Source organism: Macrotis lagotis, chromosome X, assembly GCF_037893015.1.
Source record: "Macrotis lagotis isolate mMagLag1 chromosome X, bilby.v1.9.chrom.fasta, whole genome shotgun sequence".
Classification (NCBI taxonomy): Eukaryota; Metazoa; Chordata; class Mammalia; order Peramelemorphia; family Peramelidae; genus Macrotis; species Macrotis lagotis.
The window spans coordinates 356525573-356552240 of NC_133666.1; the positions used below are offsets into that span (position 1 = coordinate 356525573).

Consider the following 26668-nt stretch of genomic DNA (forward strand, 5'->3'; position numbering starts at 1 on the left):
GGAATGTTTAGATCAGAGGAAAGAAAGCTTGTGGGGAGAGGAAAGTTTAACCCAATACAAGAAAATGGAATTGTAAGTTTGAGACTTTCTCCAGAGGCCCTGACATTCATGGAAGTAAATTTTCTGGCACTGAATTAATCTTTCCTCTTCCAACTTACACAGTTGATTGATAGCAAAAACTACTGGAGGAAGAAAGAATAATAAGAAATTATATGTCAATAGAAAGTAGCATGAACTTTCAGGTTTCCTTTCTTCCTCAAAGGTGAATAGAAGATTGGAATAACATGGGATGTTTACGTTTACATTAGAAGACAGTACTGATGCAACATAAATTATATCATAAGTCCTATTTATGAAAACATTCTGTGTTGATTTTGTAAACTTGGGTTTAAGAAAGTACTTAGGGGTTGGTACTGAAAAAATCTGTTGGCAGTGGATATAAGAAGTATGATAGCTGTGCTCCCTGTGGTCAAATGAAAGAGCTATCAACTCACACTTCTTATCTGGGCAGTATAAATGCTTATAAAGCTTATGGAACTAGATGTTTGTTTTAATCAGGGAAGAGGAGATAAAAAGAATGTAAACAGCATCCTAGTTGTGAAAAGACATTTTGAAAGGATGCACAAACCTATTCCACTAAGAATCAGAGGGATTTTATAGTAGCCAGGCTATTAACAGAAGTATGTATGAATGGCTTCCCAGCTAGGATTCATTCTGAAGATCTGAGTTTAAGTCTGGCCTCAGACAATAGCTGTGTATCCTTCAGCAAGTCTGACTCAGGTAAATTATTTGCAAAATGGATATAAAGATAGTCTTACCTCCCAAGATTGTTGTGAAGACCAAAAGAGAAACTGTTTGTACAAAGTGCTTACAATACAGAGTAGGCACTGTTCTAATGCTGTTATCCTTCTTCTTTATTCATTTTATTCTTATTATTGACCAAGACTGGGATTTAGAAAGCAAGCAACTCAGAGGGACTAAATAATTCCTGTATTTGCAGAAAGCAAAAGATATAGAACCATACCATTCTATCCTTAAGGAGGTAAGCAAATGGAATGAGTACATGATGTTGAGTATACTGGAGAGTGAGAAGGATTCGCTTGTTTGGCAAGAGTCCTTTCTGATATAGGAGTCATAACAGCACAAATAAGAACCAAGTCTCATATGTTTAGTTTAGGACCACATCTATCTGCATGTGTCTTTTTGAATTCTCAAAGTTGGGAAATTTATGGAAGTTCTCAGAGATTTCATTCAGTTAAACAACTGATGAAGGGAGCCCTCTTCTTAGCTATCACCTGAGCTGCAAAGAACACAGAGACAAAAAAAAAAGAATAACCAAGTCCATCATCAGAAATGCTAGCCCAAGGAGGCTATGAAATATTAGTGTATAAGGAAAGCACAAGATAGAAGATTGGTATAGAAACATCCTATTCCAAATAATTGTAGATTTAGAGTTTTTTAAAAATAAAAATAACTTTCCAATGACACTCCTAGCTGCTTTAGTTATTTAAGGTTCTTACCCAGTCTGTTGACAAAAAATGCATTGGATAGGGACTTGAGTTGATTATTATTCTCACATTGAATGCAAGTAAAATGGAAATTCCAGAGTTGCATGGGATACAGAATGTAACATTATAGATGAGTTTATCTTCTCAGTAATAAAAAATACTATTTTTGGACACAAAACTTTTGAGAAACATACATAAATATGAATGTTTAATTTGATAGAATGGAAAGATTTGAAGTCAGAGGACTGAGCTTGAATGACAATTCTGATTCTTATTACCTAGGATGACCTTGGATAAGTGACTTAAATGTTTTTTGAGAATCATTTACCTTATCTGCAAAAATAAAATGATTAGATGAAAGAATGTCTAAGATACTTCTAAACTTCTGCATCCTATGTGATATGCACATGTTCAAATAATCCATTATCATTGTTAACAGGAACTAACCCTGCTTGATCCATTTCTCTGAAATGTTAATTATTTTAACCTATTCATTAAAACAGATGTACTATTAAACAATATCAATTAGCTTAGTTTGTTATTGTTGTTGTTGCTCTGGCATTTTTGGTCATGTTCAACTCTTAGTGACCCTATTTGGGGTTTTCTTGGCAAAGATACTTGAATGGTTTGCCATTTCCTACGCCAGCTCATTTTACAGATGAGGAAACTGAAGCAAATAGGGTTAAATGATTTGCTCAGGTTACCTTGCCAGTAAGTGTCTGAGCCCAGATTTGAACTCAGTAAGATGAGTCTTACTACTTCCAGGTCTAGCAGTGTCACTTAGCTGCCTTTAATTATAGTTATAATTTATATTTGAAAATGAAAAAAAGTTGGAAAAATTTTGAAAAAAACACCCAGGTTTTTTTTACTGATTAAATCTAAACCATTGTTTTATATTTATATAATTTCATTGACACTGATTCTGTGCAGATTTTTGGTGGCAAGGTTCTATCATTTACTAGCAGAAACCTTGAGTAAATAACTTTGTACCATGAGCCTTAGTTCCCTAATCTATAAAATGGGAAAATATATTTACATTATCTACTTTATAGAGTTTTCGTGAGATTTTTAAATGCTTTGAAGACAATAAAGTCCAATATACATGAAAGTTTTCTTTCCTTTTTCTTCTCTTCTTTTTTCTCCCTCTATCCCTTGTTCCTCTCCCTTTTTCCCTCTTTCTTTTCTTCTTTATTTCCTTAATACTGTTCTTCCTTCCTTTCGTCTATAGTTATTATGTGCTTTATTTATGTGCCTTAAAGAATTGAAATTTGGGACTACGGATGATTGCAATCACAAGAATTGCAAGATCTGTGAATGTAATTACTTGCTGTTAAAAATTGTTTTATATTATTATTATTTATATTTAAAATAGCATTGCTGAATTGGTTAGAAGGTAACCATTAGAATTTTAAGATGTGATCTGGGAGAATTTCCATTTTCAAAGATATATGTAGACATTAGACAAGTAATCATCTACAATCAAATCTGTATTTCACATCTTATTCCCCTAGGTTCACTGGCAATAAATGTTTGCTTTTTAATCATCTCTTCTGGATATTGAACAATGAAAATATTCTTTGTAAACCCTGCTCTACTAGGTAGCAAGAATGAAGTAAAAAAACCAAAGATAGTTTATAGATTAATAAACCCAAACTACTTGTACACGAAAATGTGCAGAGTCTGAACAGTTTATTGGCACAATCTAGGTTTGCCACCTGTTCTATCCTGTATCTGCTGAATAAATTAGATGGTCTCAGGGGAGTAGATGCAGTTGATTGGGTCTGCCTTGTTACTAAGGCAACCATTTTCCTCTCTGCTCTATGATTTAGACAGTACTTTAAAGCCCATCAGAGATTCCCCAGGCAGAAGCATAAGACAGTCTTCCTTTTTCTTTTTTTCCCCCCCCATTTTTCTTGTTCAAGATAGTGGGGGATAGAAGTACTTAATAGATGCTCTTAGCAGGTTCATTTATTCAGACATTACATTTCCTAGGTGGAAAAAACAAATAAACCACAGTGTCAAGTCATAGAGGCAGAAAAATAATAGCTAAATATAATTATGCTAATAGAATCACATTGTAATCTAAAACATTTTCAGCCTCAAATGGGTGTCTTAGATATACACATTTTGAAAATAATTAACTGAATTCAAAATAAAAGGGAATACACATACTTAAAGCTATTTTAATAAGCTAGTTCAGCCATGTTCATATCAAGGTCACCCCTTGGGCAGAGACAATGGGATGTGAATGAGTAACACTTCAGGGTGGGCTTTATCAGATCCATCAGACCTTTCTGAGATTCCCAGTGGGAATGGTGATTTATCTTTATTTCATAGACTAAGTGGTCATTCCCTGACTTTGCCAAATGGTAGGAGACAAGTGTGGGGGAGAAATTTCGCTGACTGTGCACTCTAACAACATTTTCAGAAAAGCAGGAACAGGTTGTGGCCTCTATAGGGCATTTGTGCCTAAGTATATCATTTTTCTTTGACTGTTGAATGCATATATTATCTCTCCTGCTGTCTCTTTTTCTTCCTCCTTATTATTTCCTTTCCCTCACTAACATATACATATACATATACATATACATATACATATACATATACATATACATATACATATACATATACATATACATATACATATACATATACATATACATATACATATACATATATATATATATGTATATACATAAAATGTACAAGTAAAAAATGGATAGAGCTTGCTTTTTCACAAAAAAAGGATATCTTTCAGACATTTGGGGCATAATCACCAAAGTCAGTAGGGTTATATTTGCTTTTAGGAAGATCAGTAAACTATGCATTGATAACGAGAACTATGAAGGATTTTTATTTAAGTGACTAGTGGGCCCTCCTCTACCTTGATTAACTGACTATTTTTCACACATGCAACCCAGCTCTCAGCTCTGTCAGGTTCATTGTGTTGTCAAACATTCTTCCTCTTACTGTTTATTACAGAAAATAGATTCATAATAGCCACATAAAAGCCACAGCTTTCCTTTTCTGCTTCTAATTGTGATCTTTTGACAAATGCTAGAGTAATTCTTTAAGTCAAAGTCTTAGACACATATCTGGGGTGTTTTAATTTAGCACTGAGCTTTTGGGTTGCCAGTGATGCAGAATATAAAGGGACTAGGGAGATTTCAAAAAAGCAGGTACTGCTAGGTGACTGGGGCATGTTTTGTTGACGGTACAACCTACAGCTAGAGAGAAATTAGCTGGATTCTATTTATGATTTTTTCAATGGCTTTCATTCTATGTTCTGAGATTATAAAGCTAGAGATGGTTTTTACAAGGTCAGGAGAAGATAAAGCCTTCCCTTGCAGGAAGATTCCAACACTCTTAATATAGTATGCATACTATGGGATCATTTAACTCTCAGCATTCATTTGTCTCAGCTTTCAATGTTATATGATACCTAGAATAAATGACAATATGAGAAGGGAAAATATGCTAGATTTTTGTTTGTTTTCTTGGATAAATATCCAGTAAGTGACCATAGTTTTGAGTAGAGCTCACTTCATTAGATGCTCTTAACTCAGGAAATGAAGGTAAGTAGATGAAGAAAGAAGTATTTTTTCAGAACTTATATATTATATAAATATTTCATTATTGTTTTTCCATTTATTTTGTTTTTGAAATTTGCAGAGAAGAGAAAAATATCTCTTTATAAGTTGACAAGAATTCTACTTGAAGACAATTCTATTTGAGGATTTAGAAGTTTGCTCATTCATATTTTGAAGAATCTATTTCTCCTTTTAAAATATTGGTGTAATTGTTACCTGTCTCTAGCACAGTACCATAGCACACAGTAGGTACTTTTAAAATAACACCTTAACTAATTATTTTGATTTATTTATTTATTTTCTAAATATGCTCATGTATATTTTTAAGTTATAAAATGTCCTTCCACCCTCCCTTCCTCCCTCCTCCCCCCAGCAGTGAACAGTCAGGTTAGCATTGTAAATATATAATTTTGATAAATGTGTTTACAGATTAGTTTTCAGTATGAGGAATTAGGAATGAGGGAAAGAGATATATACATAAGAGATAACTTTCACAATCAGATTCTGAATGATTGTTTTTGTGTGTGTGTGTGTGTGTGTGTGTGTTTTATTTTGTTTTGTTTTTCTTCCCCTGCATGGGGGTAAGATTGTCCGTAGCTGGTCTAATACAGTTGTCCTAGCTTTCTGAAGTGCTGAGAAGAGCTGCTTCCATCAATGTTGTTCATCTCACAATGTTATTGTTAATGTACATTGTTCTCTTGGCTCTGTTCAATTTGCTCAGCATCAGATCCTGTAAGTCATTCCATGCTACTCTAACAGTCTGACCAGCTATGGTTTCTTATAGAACAATGGTATTCCATGGTATTCATGTATCATAACTTGTTTACCCATTCCCCAACTGATGGGCTTGCTCTCAATTTCTTTTCTTTTTTTTAGGTTTTTTTGCAAGGCAAACAGGGTTAAGTGGTTTGCCCAAGGCCACACAGCTAGGTAATTATTAAGTGTCTGAGACCGGATTTGAACCTGGGTACTCCTGACTCCAAGGCCGGTGCTTTATCTACTACGCTACCTAGCTGCCCCATTGCTCTCAATTTCTAAGTCTTTGCCATTACAAAAGGAACTGTTATGAATAGTCTGGAACATGTAGGACTTTTCCCTTTTTTATAATTTTACAATGTTATAATTTCTTCTTGATATAGACCTAGAATTGGAATTGCTGGGTCAAAGGGTATGAACCTTTTTATTGCTCTTTGAGTATTATATAGTTCCATACTGCTCTCCAGTAAGGTTAGATCCATTCACAATTCCGCCATCAATGACCCAATCCTCCCACAACCTCTCAAACATTGGTCATTTTCCTTTTTTCTTCTTTTGACCAATCTGATAGGTGTGAGATGATACCTCATTGTTGTTTTAATTTGCATTTCTTTAATCAATAATGATTTGGAGCATTTTTCATATGATTATATATAGCTTTAATTTCTTCATTTGAAAACTGTTCATATCTTTTGATCATTTGTCAATTGGGGAATGACTTGTGACCTTATAAAATTGATGCAATTCTTTCTCTCTTTTTTTTTTTTTTAGGTTTTCTTTGCAAGGCAAATGGGGTTAAGTGGCTTGCCCAAGGCCACACATCTAGGTAATTATTAAGTGTCTGAGGCTGGATTTGAACTTAGGTACTCCTGAGTCCAGGGCCAGTGCTCTAAACACAGTGCCACCTAGCCGCCCCTGCAATTTTCTACATATTTTAGAAATGAGACCGTTATTAGAACTCCTAGTTGTGAAGATTGTTTCCCAGCTTTCTGATTTCCTTTTAATTTTGGCAGTATTGATTTTATTAGTATAAAACTTTTTAATTTAATATGATCAGTATCATTCATTTTGCAATTTATAATGTGCTCTAATTCTTATTTGGTCACGAATTTATCCCCTTATTTCTCAATCTATTAATTTATCTATGGCATTGATCTTTATGTCTAAATCCTATACACATTTTGACCTTATTTTAGTTTAGAGTATTAGATGTGCATCTATACCTAGTTTTTGCCATACTATTTTCCAGTTTTTCCAACAATTTTTGTCAAACAGTGAGTTCTTATTCCAAAAGCTAGTGTCTTTGGGTTTCTCAAACAATTGACTGCTTTAGTCATTTACTGTAATTTCCTTTGAACCTATACTAATCCACTTATCTATTACTCTGTTTCTTAACTAGAACTTGACAGTTTTGATGTGTGGTGCTTTTTAGCATAGTTTTAGATCTGGTAGAGCTAGGCCACTTTCCTTTATATTTTTTTCATCACTTCCCTTCTTCATCACTGCCCTTTTGTTGCTCCAGATGAATTTTGTTACTATTTTTATATGTTGGTGAAGTAGTTATTTGGTAGTTAGATTAGTATGACACTAAATAAGTAATTTAATTTGGGTAGAATTGTCATTTTTGTTATATTAGCTTCATCTAACCATGAGCATTTGACAGTTTTCCAATTATTTAGCTAATTATTTAGATCTGACTTTATTTGACTGAGAAGTGTTTTTTAATTGTGTTCATTCAGTAACTGTTTGATAAATATTAATTGATTGATTTGGAGGCTTAGATTTATTTTTGATGTTTCTGTTTATGGAATTTAGTTTTGAGGCTATCTGAATTAATTTGGTTTTCTCATTTCACTTCAATTTTACAAATATTGCCTGAGCACCTATTGTAAATAAGACAATGAAGTAGACATGGTCTCTAATTACAAGGAGTTAGTGGTGAAACTGGATTGTTTAATTAATCAAATGTCATTTATTATGGTCTAACCAAGTTAATGTGGACAGCATGGACTACCTCAATGAACTTCTCTTTGATTATCCTCTCTTTACCCCAATCTAACATCTACATGGTTGTCAAAATGGTTTTTCTTAAACCCAATCAAACCTTGCCATTTTCCTTTTCAATAAACTCCAGTGGGGAGTGGAAAGAGTGCATAAGAACAATTTATTCCAATGGTCATGATGGTGGGTGAGGCACGTGCTATGGACAGACATTGAAGATTGCAAGATTATCCAATACATCCAGGGCTAGTCATTTTGGCTTTTTATCCTGCCACTGGAGTTTAATGACTCAGGAAGAAGGAATGAGACTGATGACTTTGTGCAACTCTTCTTCATTTAAATCTACTTCACAGGCAGGTCAAGACATCACCTAAAAATTGGGATGAACAAAAAAGAAAATTAAATGTTTCTTTATTACTTTTACATTACAAAATATAAATTTCTCTGTTAAATCTTTAAAATTCTTCCCCAATCAAGCCATCATCCTGGGAAAATCCAGTGTTTCTTTAGTACTTATATATTATAAAATATAAATTTTTAAAACTCTTCTCCAAACAATGTTTTCAGCCTCATTATACTTTACTTCTAAATCAAATTGTCTTTCTCTCTATTCCTTCTACATGAAAATTCATATCCCATCTCAGTGGTTTTGAATATAGCTTTCTCCATATCTAGAATGACACAGCTCTGGGATCCTGCTTTCTTCATGATGTCTTTCCTCATCCAACCAAATTCTAATACCTTTCTTCCCAAGCTACCTTATATTTAACTACCCTGCATTTATTTTGTATTTTGTCTGTATATTTATGTATGTAATATATATATGTATATATATATTCATGTATGTGTTGTCTTCTCTGATAAAATATAAATTTCTTGAGAGCAGGAGTGGTTTTATTATTTGAATTTGTATTCACACCACTAACAAGATGTCTCTCATGCCATAGGTACTTAATAAATATGTGTTAATTGACTGATGCTGTTTAGCTCACCACTATGAAAATTTACCAGCAACACAGATTTCTCATTTTTTTCACCTGTAAACTACAGACCTCTAATGGAGGCCTGCATTGCCCTGGTGTCAGATTCACACTTTTATGTGTTAATTCCCAGTACCTTGATATAATTGCCCCATGACCTCTGACTTCTGCCTGGCTTGTTCCTGAGCATTAAGACTTTCTTACACCAACAGACCTTCCCAGCTTCCCCAGATTCCTGGTCTCATGTTTCTTACTGTTAACATTTCAAAGTTATTCTAGAAACCTTACTTGAGAACCTGAACTGCAAATTTCTTTTTGGTTCTGACTTCCATAAACTCTTTACCTTCCACTTTGTTGATTTAGGGTCTTCAGTCTTTCTGTCTTTCACAGTCCTGGAGTTTTTGCATTTTTCCTTAGGAACATAGACCCTGTCTTCATCAAGGAGCAAGTAAAGAGGAAACAGTAACCAAGGACCTGTGAATATTCTATAAGCAGGGACACAGGTTTTTTTCCCCATTCTACATCATCAAAGCAAAATGGGAATAGAGGAATTTTGCTTTGTTTTCTATTATTAGAATCCTATGCTTCATAAGTAGTGATCCTACCTCCATTCTTTACAATTTTGCCAACAAAACTTTGAAAACCACTTAATCTAATTTAATTTTCTCTTCTCACAGAACTTTGCTGCATTTTTGTTATTGATTTTCAAAAACCTTCTCTCTCTTCCATTTGTTATTTTGTTTGCCATTTTAAAATCTCAATTTGCCAAAAAACTTCAGATAATCTTCCTCCACTTTTTCTTCATAGGAATTTTTGGAACTGTCTTAAAACTAATAAACAAGTGTTTGTTAAGTATTTAATATGTGTAATGAATTGTGCTACTCCTTGGAGATAAAAAGAAATGCAAAAAAAATTCCTACTGTCAAGGAAAAACTGTGTGTGTGTGTGTGTGTGTGTGTGTGTGTGTGTGTGTGTGTGTGTGTGTGTATGAGACAACATGGATATAATTATGTGCATGCAAGAAATATACAGAGTAGATAGAAGTCAATTTGAAAGAAGAGTCACTAGGAGTTGTAGGTTTATGCAGAAGACTGAATTTGAACTGAGTCCTGAAGGAAGCCAAAAAAAGCTAAGAGACAGAAGGGATTGGAAGGCTCTAGGCATGGGGGGAACATCAATGAAAAAGGAACAAGAAAATTAGGATTGTGGCTGGATCATGAATATATGGAAAAGAATTAAAGTATAAAAAAACCTCAGAAAGGTAGGAAGCAGACAATTCATGAAGAGTTTTAAATAGCAGAGGAGTTTATATTTTATCCTGTGGATAAAAAGAAACTTTTGTAGCTCCTGGAGAATGGGATGATACTATTAGACCTGAAATTTAGAAAAAATCACTGTGATTTCTGAATAATGGGAGGATGGAGTAAAGCGGAGAGAAACTGGAGGCTGGGAAAACAATTAGAAGGTTTTTGCAATAGCCCATGTGATGAGGCTTTGAACTAGGATTGTGCTTAGGAATGGAGAGAAGGCAATGTCTAGGTCAAGTATTATTGTGTTGTTAAGATGTCAGGCTTCAATATTTGTTATTCTTCTTGAGTTAATTTCTCATTTACTGTTACAAGTCATGGTCTCCTGACTATCTTTTCTCTAAGTTCTTTGACATGTATTTTCATAAATTCTAGGGTACATGTCAAGTCAAGGCCTGTGCTCCTTTCCAGATCTATTACAAATTTTAAAATGGCAAGGGGCATTGCTTGTCATAGTTCTTGCCATTTATACTTTACTTCTTTATTAGTAAAAATTATATCTAGAACAGGAATTCTTCTCATTCCAGCTTTGTCTAAACTTATTTGGAAGTCAAGTCTAGAATCATAATCTGATTATTTCAGTGTTTTTAATTACTTTAGACTATTTGGAATCACATCAATTTTATCGCATTTATATGTATATCTTTAGATCTTAGGTATAGATTTAGAAGTGATAGAAGCTAAGAGATCTGGTTTGAAGTCTTTATACAAGATCTACAGCTAGTAAGTGGCATAGCTGGGCTTTTGAACTTTAGTCCTCTGGCTCTAAATCTAACACTTTTCACTATAATGCACTATAGCCATTTGAAGTCAGTGGAACTGGACTTAACTCCTGCCTCTTTTCCTATTGGTGAATCACTTAATGTCTTTGAACAATCCCACTTTTCTTCTCTTCAAAATGGTTTCTGTAGGGCATGACTTACAAGCTTATGAAGGGCAATAAAATAAGGTAAGTAAAGCATTTTGCAACCTTATAGTAATATATAAATTATTATTGTTATCATTATCTTTGTGATACCTTGAACAAGTCATTTAACCTTTTAGAACTTATTTTTCTTCATAAATTAAATGAAGAAGATAGGAAGAGATGATTTGTCAGGTCACTTCCAGTCCTAAATCCTGTAATCCTATGAAATCAAAGGCATTATTTATTATTTATCCTTCATTTCAAAGAGCACCAATTATACCATGGAATGATCTTGACTTGTACATGAATTAGATTTAAATGAGACGGAGTTGCCCAAAGTTACCAGTCTTTCTTTCTTTTCCATAGTCATCACATACATGGAATGGACATTCTCCTAACTCACCTGTGTGTTTGAGGACTGTCAGTTATCCTCAAATTGGTTTAACCTGTCTACCAAGATGGTTTAACTAGTGTGTGGCTATTTTACATGCTACAACTTTATTGGAGGTACAAGTTAAGGTTGGGTGTCAAGTGGACAACAAAGGTTAATAAGTAGTTAAGAAAAGGAATTGTTAATTCTTCCCACTAGAGGTGCTAATTCTCCTTGAATACCCTATACAGTCCTCCTTAAACACCCTATACAATTCACCTGTTACTTAAACCAGTGTAAGTGTAGTTAGTGCTAGCAGATTCAACATAGAACCAAAAAGAGAATCCACTTTAGAATAAATTCTAGTGCAGTCATTCCATAGGTAATAAAATATAGACTTGACAACTTTCTGTTATAATAGAGGAAACTCAATGTTACATTTTACAAGGTACTTAACCATGGCCACTTGTGTTTGTCAACACTATGTCATTATTGACTGAGAATTACCAGTCAAGATGTGGTTAGAGATGATTCTTCTTTTTTTTAATTTATTCGCTATATCTTAAAAAATAACTGTTTTAGCATCAATCAAACATAGTAGTTTAATCAGTAAGCAAGTTCTGATGGGTAAATATTTCATTATAATTATCTTACATATTTTTCATATCAGAAAGTTTTAGCCAATCATTTTCTTTCTTTTTTTTTAGGTTTTTTTTTCAAGGCAAATGGGGTTAAGTGTCTTGCCCAAGGCCACACAGCTAGGCAATTATTAAGTGTCTAAGACCGGATTTGAACCCAGGTACTCCTGACTTCAAGGCCGGTGCTTTATCCACTATGCCACCTAGCCGCCCCTTAGCCATTCATTTTCAAATATCAAGTAGCATCTTTATGAATGAAAAAATAGGACACAAAATTTTAAGTACCATCTCAAGGTGTTCTAGTATTTTACTGGGCAAGAATGATGAAAGGAAGTTTTCCATCTCGCTGCTTTTGTCATCCAGCCTCATGATTCTTTTGAATTTGTAGTTATCCTGAAGATCTGGAATCTTAGTGCCTTAATATGTCATCCCAGATCATCTTCTAAGCCAAGAAAGAAGAGCTTATTTTTCTCTTGGATGAGAAAATAATACATGGAAAGATGATGCTGGGAATTTAGTAAGTGACATTTTATTTGTGTTCCATATGGAACTTTGCATAACACTAGATAGATGATACTGCCAGGAAGTGCTTTCTCTGGAGTGAGAAATAGGACTAGATCTGCATTTGCCTTAAAAATCTCTATGGCACACTTTGTTAGAACAAGTATGTGAATTCTGAGTATTCCACCCAGATTTTAATATAAGTTGTGAATAAAAGCCTCTTGCTTCAGTTGATTTGAGAATAAATGTTTATAGACCACTAGTATGAGCCTTATTAGCCCCACATCAATAGGAAAATTTTGGCTTTCCAGTCCACAGCATGTGGCCAGCAAGGAGCAAAATTAGCATTTCAAAACATTAGGTTGCAGACAATTTGCCTTCTTGAAGGTTTAGTTAAGTTAGTTTCATTTTTAACTTTTTATAGAATTAGACATTAAACTTAACTCAAACCAGACAGTTAACAAGGATTGTGGCAATCTCGAAGAAATTTCCTTTATGTAAAATTCAAATAGAAACAAATGAAATAACAGATTCTCTTTAACCACTTATTCTACATTTTAGAAAGCTATGTACAATAATTAGGGCAGCTAGTAAGAAGCCATAAAAGGAACTAGGAATAACTAATGGTGTTCCTTTTCCTAGATCTTGTGGAGCAGTAGAAAACTTGCTAGATTTGACTTAGGAGGACCAGTGATCAAAGCCCAAGTGTCAGTTAAGTGACTGGATAAGTCACTCAAAATCTCTGGACCTCAGTTTCCTCATTTTAAACATAAGTGGGTTGAACTAGGTGACATCAAAAGCTCCTTACAATCTAAATAAATGATGATCAATAAACATTGATTAAGTTGTTGTTATCTATAAGGTCAATAGAATAAATTGTTCTCATCCATCCAATTTGCTGGGGGAAGTCTTAAAACAGACATCTTAAAATAGACATCTACCCAATGCAACTATGGGGTTCTGTTGATTATCCTCAACCTAGCAGTTGAATCAGGATCTACTTAGTGCTTAGAGAGTGGTCAGAAATCAAAGATGGCAAGGTCTCTACTGTATCCAGAATCATTGCCAATTGTTCCTACTTTTGTGTTTGGACTTTGGACTTTGATTACTCTGGAAGAGAGAGTGGGGTTGAATACTTTGTGCAACTCTGTCTCACTTAAATTCAATTCACATGGAAGTCAAGACAACACTCTATGATGTTATTAGTCCTCTTTAAAACGAAGGATGAATAATTACCTGTGTACAGAAATATAGGAGACACGGAATACAAAGACAAAAATAGAACAATCCCTGCACTCAAAACATTAATAATGCACATATACGTTTATGCAAAAAATATACAAGATGGCTTCTGGGACAGAGTATGACACTAGCAACTGGTAAGACAAAAAAAATGGTTTCTGGAGAGAAAATACTTAAACTGAATTTTGAAGGCTATGAAATTCTTAAAGGGTGGATTGGAACAATAGAGAGCTAACTGTCTATTTTGGTAGCCTAGAGCAATAATTAATATACTTTTGAAAATCTTTCATTCCTATTAGTAAAATATATAAAATAAACCTCAGTAGGTATTCAGCTATATATGTATATATTATACATTTACTACTATAATAACAATTACATAAATAACATAGCCTCTGATTTATTTCCTCCAAATGTACTAGAATGTTCTAACCCAGGGGGTTAGATGCTACCTTATTTTATTTTTTTTCTTATGGCACTATATTTTATTGAAAAAATGAGATGAACAAAATAACCTCCTATCAAACACATTTAACCCTGGATTTAAGAAATATCTTATTTGCACATTTACTGCAAAATACATACAAAATAAAGGAAAACATTTTTTCCTCGGAGATTCACTCTTCTTTCTTAGTCTTCAAAGCTTTCTGCTTCATTTTTTTTTGTCTTTTGTGCATTTTTTCTTTTTTTTGTTTTCTAACTGACTTTGGGTTCTGGTTTTACATACAGCATTTTCACTGGCTTTTCTTCAGATGGAATCTTAAAGACATCATCATTGGCATCTTCTGGAATAATAGTTCCTTCTTTTTTCTTGAGCTTCTGTATATCTTTGACTTGTTGCCTCTCCCTGTATTTTGCAGCTGTAGCCATTCTCACTATACAATGATGCATATTTGATGACTGGTAGTGTGGACTTTCATGTAAAGTTGGTCCCCCAAAACTGCCTTGAAAAATCTTTCTGAGATTTAAGACAAAATGAGGTACAATTTCTACAAGAGCAGCATCTTCTACTATGATCTGATAGTTATGAAACCAGATTCTGTTATCGATAATGGTGAAAATAAACACATGATAAACAAATGGTTGACTCTTGGGATGGTATTATGGAGTACAAAAAATCTGAATAAATCGTTCTTTTATCAAAGAGTAATGTGGAGATTCATCAAAAGTAGGGTAAGATGTGAGGATGTGAGCCTTTCAAACAGTTTTCAGTTATCTTTAACTCTGTCAAAGTATGAATAGTTTGAACTAAGAACTTAACTGATGGTCCTTGAGGTGAATTGGAAAGCCACATATAGAGATCTTGTTTTTTCTTGACTTCAGAATAGAAATATTTATTGAAGTTCTTTATTTCACAGATGTCATTAATCACACACAGCTTGTCCATTTTGGTGTATAGGAGGCTGGGCCCAGGATGTGGTACTATTCTTCCTTTTCCTTCTTTGGGGTTGGTGGGGGTGGTTTGGCCAGTGCTCTAGTCTTTTTTCCCTTTTCTTTGGGACTCTTCACCTTGTGACCCCCTCCTCCATACTGCTTACTCTTGACAGCTGCCATCTTGCCCTGATGCTACTTTATTTTAAAGCATGGGCAACCATCCTTATGAAAATATGAGATAATAGTTGTAAAGCACTTAGCCAGTGCCTGACAGAGTAGGTGCATGATAAATGTGCCTTCCCTTCCCTCCTCTTTCCCTTCTAAAATTATAGTTTACAACCCCTCCCCTCCACTGCTTCTCATTAACAGTCACTCAGTAGATATGATTAGCTCTAAACAATGACATTTGATAGCTAAGATGACACAGTAAAATAAAAATCTTCCCCTCTTAATATCAGGGGTTATTTTTCATAGTCACTTAAACACTACCTATGCACACAAAAATACACACACACACATTAACACACATACACACATTCTATCTTATACACCTATTTAAAGACCTATACGGACACACTCATATTCTCTCTCTCTCTCTCTCTCTCTCTCTCTCTCTCTCTCTCTCTCTCTCTCTCATCTCTTACACACACACAACACACACACAGAAGATGGTCATGGGACAATGGGGCAAAAATTGTGAGCACACTGGTAGTGAGACACAAATAAAGGGAACATATTTATCTAAAGCTTCATATTACTCTGGCACTTCTCACCCTGGCTGCCTTTCTCTGAACAATCCTTTCTTGCAGTCTGAAGCTCCCATTCCACGACTAGTTTCTTCTTGAATACATAGTAGTTCTTTTTTTGTTGTCAGGGGTCCTGCTGCTATAAGCTATTTCTTTCTCTAAATGACTGCCTCTTTGCATTTGTGTCTGTCTGGATTATTTGTCTCTGTTTTTTGCTGGATGCAATTTCTTCCATCAGTATAGATTCAAAATGGCTTGACCAATGGGTGGACACTGAGGGGAAAAAAAAAGGGAACCTCCCACTTCTCATCTCCTACTTTGGAAGAGTGGTTCCTTTTCAGGGCTTGGTTCTTCCTCCATTCCTAGCTATCTTCTTGCATTGTGGAATTGAATCTCAAACTAGTGAATTGCTTACTTATTCTCCTTTCCAAAAATAGACTTAAGGGGAATGACTGAATTTCTCAGACAATAGTTCTATACTTCCTGTGTGATGTCACTTTCCATCATCAAATATCCAAAGCCCTAAAATTCCCTCAAGGAATGTCTTTACAATTTATAGGGGAAAACACTGACATATTATATTATATATACTTATAAAATATCCAGAACAGAGAAAAAGGTTGATGCAAAGATGAAATAATATTTGATTTTAGCTTCAATAGGCATTCACCAGAACTTGAGTACAGTGACTTGGTGAGATCTTCCCTTTATAAAAATAACTTTGGCAACTGTAGAATGATGAAATAGTGAGGTAGACCAACTAGAAGGCTAGGGAGTAGCCAATTAAATAAAGGAGACAGATGGGAAAGATATTGTACGAGTAGAAATGAAAGATTTGCTAGCTAATTGGATATATAGGGTGAGGCCAAGAAGTCAAAGATAGTGGTAAACTCTATACAAAATGGAAATTTTTGAAGAAGAGTAGATTTGGTAAAGGGAAGAGAGTTAATATAATGACTTTTAGGATAAAGTTCACAACATAACTATGTCTACTCATCTCATGAAACTCATGATCAGGCTCAAAATGAAATATAGTGGAGTTTTTACTCTCCAGTCCATAGCCTCAAGTTCAAAACTCATCCTCCAAATATAGAGAGAACACACAAGGTACTCTGGGGAAGAAGCAATAAGTGTGGTGGGGAGAAAGAGGAAATCTAACCAGCAGTATGGTGCAGCTTTTGTTGTGGATACCATGCTATAAAAAATCCTCCAACTGGCTAAGAAGACAGGGAGATTTGGAGTGTGCAAAGAAGTGGAAAGGAACAGAGAAGAAATGCAGTGCTTTCTCATTCATGCTATTCATACAATACTTGCCTCAATTTATGAGCAAGAGATGGAAAGGAGCATGTATTGTGTGTGTGTGTGTGTGTGTGTGTGTGTATGTGTGTACAAATGTATGGTTGTGAAGATGACAAGCTGAATTCACTAGTGCTTGGTAAATGGATTAGGATTTAAAGATTGGTCTATAGAAAGCTATTTAGAATGGACTGAAGTAAATTTTCACTCAATCAGCAATGGATCAAGAAAACTCAGTCCCAGGACTAGGTCTAATTAATGAAGTAATTCCTTGTCTTCTCCCTTCCTGCATCTCCCCCTGACTTTTCCTTCCATTGCTTAGGTAAGTGAGGGGAGCCCAAACTGTAGCTAGTTAGTGAAGAATCAGAGAAGAAAAAGAAAAGAATTGAGACTCAAGTTGTTTGGCTTATTTTTTTTAACCTTGTTTTCAGTTTTAGAAAAATAAAGACTTTTCTACCCTGAGGAACAAATGCTAGAGATGAAAATGCAAAAATTCAACACCCATAATAATATTAATAAAACTTATATTTATCATAAAAATATCTTGACTGCTCACTTAGAAAATAGCAATGCTACAGATGAAGATCAACAGGATTTTAGAAAACAGATGTATTTTTCCTTATTTCTTAATACATGTCAGTGTTTAGGGATTCCAGCATAGTCATGCAATTGCACAGGATTTAAATGAAATTAGGGCTTTGTATATTAATTTGTAGAAAATTGGGTTCTCCTGGTAGCATATTAAGTCATCTATTATTTATACATTAAATTTCCCTTTTTTTCTAGCAATCCTGTACTGAAGTTAATCTTGTTTACATTTTTAAAGGTCTTATGCTTCATAAAGGCTTTGAAAATTATAATTAAATATCATACCTAAGCTAATTTAAATGCCAAAGCAAAATCTATTTCAGCAAAATTCTGACTCTTAGAAGAATATTTTGTCCTTATAAATCCAAAGAAAATATAATCCTCAATGAAATACTTTCTTCCTTTTTGAATTTCTCAAAGATGACCTTTGGAACATTGCTATCATGGTTTTAGAAAGTTGGATACATTTTCATTATACCATTATTGTCATTTTCTCATTTTTTAGCTTACCTCAGAGAACTTTTATCTATTTTTTCCCCAGACAGATTTTGATTATTAAAATTTTTTTTCTGTTCTCCCTTATTATAGAGTGAGGAGGACCTGGGGACAGTGGTCATAGCTAAAACTATAAAGGCTTGGAAAAGTATTCTATCTACATTTTTATTCATTTTTTTCAGTCATGTATCAGTCTTTCTGATCCCATTTGGGCTTTTCTTGTGAAAAATACTGGAGTGGTTTGCTCTTTCTTCTCCAGTTCATTTTACAGATAAGGAAACTGAGGCAAATAGGGTTAAGTGATTTGCCTTAGGTGACCTAGATAGTAAGTTTCTGAGACCAAATTTGAATTCAGGAAGATGAGTTTTACTGAATCCAGGCCTAAACACGCTATCCACTGTGCCACCTAGTTGCCCTTCTATATTACTATAGAGTTAAACTTTATTATCAAATCAATACATTCAAGGAATAAATTATGCAAACAATTATACTGGGATAATGATGGAAAGATGAAAAATGAAACATCTACTGCCCTTAGGAAATTTACATTAAGGAAGGAAATGCATATACAAATAGCTAAAATATTTGGATGTGGTAAGAAGACATGAGAAGTCAAATAGAGTGATTGGAGTTATTAGAGGAGTGAGGTTTACTCCCCTCTATTTTGTTGTCTCTAAATCCGACATACTTCTTCACATTCCCCAAACCATCTACCATAGTTACCTTTTTCTTTACAACCTCCAACTGTATCCTGCTCATAACTAGCCATTAATCAATATGTGTTCATGCAGCCCTCCCCATCCCTTCCAACTTTCTACTCCTTTCTTTGCTAACTGTAATCAAATTAATTGCTTCAAGAAAAGACAGGACTTCTCCTAGGGCTCCACTAGTCATTCCTGTTACTTTTCAGACTCATAATAACCTTTCTTGGCCACCAGTTTCCTAAATGTGATGTTTCCATATTTAGAATGCTGATAGAGGGTTTTTGAGAAGTGCAACAGGGGACAAAAAACATCATGAAACATGCTCATTAGGATTATTTTGCAGTAGTGTAAGATAGAGATGTCAAACCCAGGGTCTTTAGCAATACTCTTAAGTGTGACTGAAACCAGATTAATGTGTAATTGGAAAATAATTAATAAAATAAGTAAAATCAGAAGAGAACATAGATGATACTGTGTATTTTTTCCTAAGTCAGTATGTATTCTACAGAAATCCTTTCATATGGTTTCTATTTATGTTGAACCAGTGACTCATGGGAGATGCAGAACTTGGTAGTCATATGAGTTAGATTAATTTAACAGTCCATTTAGAGGTGACAAGTGATTGCATTTAGATAACAGCAGGAAAAGAGGAAGGGATGGAAAGGAGAAATACACCTGAGGAACAATAAACTGAACTTGGTCACTGGAAGGATGTAGGGAGGGTGAGAGAAGACTCAGAATGACTCTAATGCTTTAAGTTTAATAGCATCAACAGAAATGTGGAATTTAGGAAGAAAAACAGGGTTTTTAGGGGAATGGAGAATGTAGAACTGCTCAAATTGATTTTGAAATATGAATTAAATATCCACATTTCTAAAAGGCAGTTAGTTGTTGTTTGTCCTTGAGTCTGGAAGAAGAATATGCCATCAAGTGAACTGGATTTAAGTGAAGGATTCTGAATAAAGTCAGCAACCTCACTTTTTCCTTGGGAGTCATCTGGATCCAGTGACCAGATATGAATCAGGAGGACTAATAAAGGATGAATGCTCAGAGGAGAGGTCTCTCCTGAAGAAACAGGTTTGATAATCATAGAGGAAAGGTAGGGAGAGAAAAAAGGAATAGTTCTAAAGACAAAGATATTCCCAAATGAAAATTCAAGTCAACAATCAAGCCCTTTATATTAAACACTATAATAAACACCAGAGTGAAAGAGATTAAGAAAGATCAACTCTAGAGTTAGGAAGAGAATTGGGAATGATTTGAGTCACTGAAATCAGGGAGGAAGGACTGTTGAAACTGTTAAATATTTTTTTTTTCTGTAAGTTTAGAAATGAAATATAAAACTTAAAAAAAGAATGGAAGAAGATGAAGAATAACTTGGCAATTAATATTATATTGAACCAGTCTTCAGTTTAGAAGACTTCTAGAAACCTGGTAACAAATAGTACATTTGAATTCTTTCTTCTCTCTTTCTATGGCTACAAATTCCATTAGAGTGATTTTTTTCCCTATTTTCTATCATTGGAATGATGTTCCTTTTCATGGGACCTTTCTTTTCCCTCACCCTCAAAGACTTGACAGCATCATGTAATTTTTTCCCAACAACTCTAACTCTCATCCAAACATTTCTAGTACAAGTGAAGACAGTACTATTATTCTCCCAGCAACTTAGGCTCACAACATTGATGCCTCATTCAAAAATATATAACAAGGGGGCAGCTAGGTGACATAGTGGATAGAGCACCAGCCTTCAAGACAGGAGGACCTGAGCTCAAATTTGGCCTCAGATACTTAATAGTTACCTAATTGTGTGGCCTTGGTCAAGCCACTTAACCCCATTGCCTTGTAAAAATCATACGTCTTTATCTATATATCTATTCATATCTATAGATCTATCTATCTATCTATCTATCTATCTGAAATAAAAACAAAGAAAAACAATGCTTCACATATCCAATGTTTCCAAATGTTACTACTTTCATGATGAGTCTTGCTTACATTCTCTTCTCTTCTCTCAAGTAGTGCCATTTTGGTGCATTCCCTCATTGCATTATACTTTGATTATTGCAATAACCTTCTATTGCTTTAGGGATTGGTTGGTCTCCTGTAAATTCTTTCCCTACTTCAATCTGTCCTAAAATCAACTTCCAAAATGATTTTTCTAAAGATAACCATGTCATCTCTCTCTTACTCAATAAATTCTACTAGTTCTGTTTTTCCCCCCTATTAAATTTAAAGTCCCCTGGCACTGAAAAATCTCCATACCTAATATTTCCTCTCTTTCTAGTCAGTTTACTTTTTACTGTCCTTCATATACTCTATGATTCAGCAGTAATGACTTTATTACTATTCCTTGTATGACTCTGGTGGGACTTTGAATTCTTTTAGCTCTACTAGAAGTCCAATACACTTTCCAGTGCACCAAGGTGCTAACATGGTGTTCAGAAGTGATATAAGGACACTTTCAAGGTCTCTCTTTGAAGAAATTTGGAATCAACTGTGAGACATGGAAGACAGTGGCAGAGGACTGCTGAGCATGGTGTGCTAACATCAAAGAAGGTGCTGTACTCTATGAATCAAGTAGAGTTGCAGTAGTTAAAAAGAAACTCAAGATGCACACATTTAGAGACATTTCCACCCCCAAATTCACATGGATTATTTATGCCTGAGCTGTGGTATAGCATTGACTCTACCTTGACCCCAACATAGTGATATCAAGTCACTTTGCCTCAGTTTCTCATCTGTAAATTGAGTTGGAGAATAAAATGTCAAAATACTCTAGTGTCTTTATCAAGAAAACCTCAAAATGAGTTCATGAAGCTTCAGATAAAATTGAAATGACTGAACAACAACTCATCAGAATATGAATTCTTTAAGGGCAGGGATCCCATTTTTATCTTTTTTGTTGTTGTTCTTCTAGTACAGTAGGAGAACTTAATAAAATTTTATTGATTGATTCATTAATGCTTTTGGTAAATCTCCACTAAGGTGATAGACCAGAATTATGACCTCCATTACTTAACTCAATAGTTATAATTTCATAAAATAGCCACCATATATCTTGTATGGTCATATTCTTTTGCTTTTAACCAGCATTATGGCCCTTGTTTGCTATTTCTCTATGTTAAGTTTCTCACTTTGACTAGCACTTGCATTTATGACTTTGGAAAAGGAAACCCTTTTACAATAATGAACATTCTAATCCTTGCTTTTACTCAAGCTATTATTCATGGTCCATATCAGGTCTTATCTTTTCAGGAACTACTTCTGCTTTTAGTGTTTTTAACTCTCCTTTTGCTTACTATTAGTGACAAAAGTTTTTAGACCTTATTATTTACTTTATTGTTTCACACTAGATTGTAAACTTGTTGAGGACAAGGGCAACATTAGATCTTTATTTATGTCTCCTACAGGTCAAAAGATTAGTTTGCAACAAAATCAATAATGTAAGGGTGGAGTAGAGAACTGATAGTAATAAGCATTTCCTGTAATGCCTCTGGGCCCTTGACCTTGTGCATTTCACTGTTTGGATGAGGATTGCAATAGGAAACTAGGGTCATAAAACCATTTGATATGAGAGCTATAATTGTTGTAAATTGCATTCAACAACAAACATTTCGGATTTGGCATCAAAGAAGATCCTTGTTCTAAGGTCAGCTAGGTAAAGGACAGCTGATACAATTCAGTTAGCCATTACTGATTGTATCTGGCCTTATGTCTCCATTATTGATCATTTACTAACAAGTACAAATTGTGGCCCTGGGGGTTACAAAGAAAGATAAAAGCATAGCTTCTTTAAACAACTACATTGAAAATAATTAGTTGGTATGTGTTTGTATATGTCTGTGTTCTTGTGTGTGCTATTGACCTAATGAATTGACTAGTCATTTATGCTTATCTTGAATAGGCACTGGCAGAAGAAAACTGAATAACCAAATGCTATACCATAAATTATTCACCATCACCAGGAAGGAATCAATCTGGACATGATTTTTCAGCAAGTCATTCCTCCAGTAATCAGTCTTTTGTGAATCTTTTAGGAAAAGTACATTAATTCTTCATAATTAAGGAAAGTACCAGATGTAATTTTCAAAACACTTAAAAAACTATCACCATCTCATACATGAGAAGAAATTGTCGTTTAATAGAGAGTTGGGCTTAGAGCCGAGAAGAGCTGAGTTCAAGTCTCTGACTTCACAGTGTGACCCTGGGCAAGTCACCTAGTAGCTCTGTACTCTAAGTCAAATCTAAGACAGTTACTAAGTTACTTAGACAGTAAAGCCAATATGAATATTAGAATAAGTTTTTCAATTGGGAATTCATGATATCAATGAAATTACAGGTCAAATCCTTGTCCTTTATATATACAGGATTGCACTATATAACCTGAAAATACAGGACACATTTTTACTTTAATTTTCATTTAACATTTTCTCCATCACTTTCTCAAGTCTAGAAATTGAAAACAACAACAAAAAACACTCAGTAAAACAAACTCTGATTTGTTGCATTCACCAATTTATATATATTTATGGTATGCTTATCTACAAGCATACTAAGCACTAGAAAAACACAATCCCTTCCCTAAAGGTGTTCACATTCTAATAGGAAAGATTACAAGCAAGCAACTATGTATACACAATATACATAAAGTACAAATTTTGTGTACAATCTGTAGTTATCTCAGGGGAAAGGAACTGTTATCTGGGGTGGGGGGAGGAGAAGATAGAAGTGGGTCTCCTTGACCAACCCTCTTTTGAAAGATTCAATTAGACCTGAGTCTGGAAGGAAGCCAGGGAAAGCAGGGGGCAACTGTGAGGTTGAGTATTCTAAGCATGAGGGGCAGGCAATAAAAAAAGACAAGGAGTCAGGAAATTGAGTGTTGCATGTAAGGAGTAGCAACTAGACCAATGTCACCAGATTAATCAAGCCATGAGGTTGAGGAACATTCTAGGAATGAGAGATAGGCAGTAAAAAAAAAGACAAGGAGTCAGGAAATTGAGTGTTATATTTGTGAGGAATAGGCCAGTGTAACCAGATGGATCTTAGAGGGGGACAGGTTATGAAGGGCTTTAAAAACTAAATAGGATTTTATATTTGATCTTGGAAGTAAAAGGGAACCATTAGAATATATTGAGAGAGCATGATGCTGGAGGAGTGGTTGAAATGGTCTTTAGGAATATCACCTTAGCTGTGGTAGAGGATGGACAGGAGTGGGAAGAGACCTGAGGCCAGTGCAATGGTCTAGGCATATGGTATTGAGGCTCTGAACCAGGGTAGCGACTGTGTGAGGGGAGAAAAGAAGTACAGGATTGATACTGTGAAAGTAGAAATGTGACAATAATAGATATGTTATGTTGAATGAATGAGAATGAGGAACAGAGGATGTCATCAAGGTTATTGGATAAATATGAGGATAGCAAGCAGTACCCTAGTTTCCTTAGAGTCATTTACACACACACACACACACACACACACACACATGTATGTGTGTATTTTGAATGTACAGAGGTGTGTATACACATTTATTTATAGGACTTTGAAAACTTTAAAGCTCCATATAAATAGCAGCACTTCTTATCACTACCATCCCTATAATTCTCTTTGTGTTAAGCCCATACAAGATGAATCTGGGACAGTGTTAGTCCAGAATATATCCCTTGTGAGAGGGGATCTTTGTATAACCTCTCTATAGGACTTTGTGTGCTGTTCATTAGAGGTACCTAAACTTAAGAATAGGAGAAAGAATGTCCTGGTTAAAGATTATTATCTAAATAGTACACAATTTCAAGTTATAGTTTTCCTTTCAATTTTTATTTTTCAGTTTGATTTTTTAAAAATGTTTTCCCTCAATGTCTTCTTTTTTTGTTATCTCAGTCTGGAGTCATGAACATTTGGCCACAGTAGCCTTATCTTTTTTCATTTGTGAAGCATATTCTTGTACAACAATCCCTGCTGAAGCCATGCTCAGAATGACTCTGCTTTTTCCAGAGGCTCTGGGAGATGAAGGTATTGATCATGAAGCTTGTCAAAATACATGTCAAGATGCAAACATTTGTATGATTTTTCTCAAAGGATTCAACCTTAAAATGGAAGATCTATTAAAATGATTCTTTATGGCTCTCAGCAGTGGTGATGAACTATTTTCCCCCTTCTTGAGCGATGGGAGTGCTCACCTGTCGACCATACTTTCTTCTGTCAGACATCGTTGCTAAGGAAACCACCTCCTTTGTATGGGCTCAGAGTCACTGCTTCCTTTTGGAAACTGACTCTGGGATGGTTGCCAGATTTAATTCCCAAATTCAGGGCTCTACTGGAGCTGATTTAACCCTTTGACTGGACTGAAAAAACACACAGTCAGAGAGAGTCTTTTGTTTTCCCCAAGAAAAGAAAGCAGAAGCTATATCATGTGACTGAAAACTAAAAGTATTTCTGGAACTGGACAGATGCTATGCCTAGAGGGAAGGTACTGAGGCTGTGGCTCTAAATGCTTCAATGAAAGAGAATCATTATTGATTTGACTCACAATTAGCAGTGTCTCAGAAGGGTAATGATTCAAGCCCAATTTACTATTCTCTGAGTCTAGCCTAATGCACCAGGAAAATGTTAATAAGATGCAAGAAGGTGATCCACTTTTAACATATTCCTTGCCAAAAAAAAAAGAGTGGATGTCTGAATATTTCATCTAAACAATAAGAATTACAAATGGTATCATCTAATTCTAACTTTGAAAAAAACTGTTTAATTTTTTTTCTTCACTTTCTTATTCCCTCTTCCTTTTAAGTCAAAAAAAGACAGAAGGAAGAACAAGTGTGGTAAAACTGCTATTTTCCTTTGTCTCCTTTTTTTAAAAAAAATCACTTTCTCTGCAGTGAGGGATAGAATTTGGATCAATAATTTTACTCCAAGGTGAGGAGATTCCCTAAACCAGTTATGGGCCTTCACCATTTTTTCAACTAATAGTCTTAAGGTAGAACCAGGTAGATGGGGGGTGGCTAGAGCATAGTGGATAGAGCACCAGCCCTGGAGTCAGGAGTACCTGAGTTCAAATTCGACCTCAGAAACTTAATAATTATCTAGCTGTGTGGCCTTGGGCAAGCCACTTAACCCATTTGCTTTGCAAAAACCTAAAAAAAAAAAGAAATAGGTTGTTGTTTGTTGTTATGAAGAGGCAGGTAGGAATTGAGCTCAGATCTTCTTGACTTTGTGGACAACCCTCTACTCATTCAGTGCATTGACTCTCTATGAAGAAATAAGTATCAATTCGAATAATTGCTAATATTTATATGGTGTGCTATGCTCTAAATGCTTTATAATTATTATCTCATTGAATTCTCACAGCAACCCTGGGAATAAGTGCATTTTATAGCTGAGAAAATTAAGGCACTGTGAGGTTATGTGACTTTCCCAAGGTCATACAGATACGAGGTGTCTTAGGGTAGATGTGAATTTTCCTGACTTCAAGCCTGGTGCCCATCAGATTATCCTTCTCTTTACATCCTGAGTCATAGTGATAGTATCATGTGCTTGAAAATATATTAAATATTCTAAGACATCCCACAGAAAATCCTTAGAAGACAAGTAGGTAAAATAAGATGACACCCACCTTTTTCTTACAACTCCACAAAATAACAGACATTTAAATGGAGGTGATGTTGCTGGTGA

The 26668-nt window shown here is 34.8% G+C and overlaps 1 pseudogene; it reads right to left on the bottom strand.

The window, feature by feature from the left end:
• Positions 1 to 14417: 14417 nt before the first annotated feature.
• LOC141497374 (ribosome biogenesis protein BRX1 homolog pseudogene) lies at positions 14418 to 15354 on the bottom strand (annotated as a pseudogene).
• Between the last annotated feature and the right edge of the window lie 11314 nt (positions 15355 to 26668).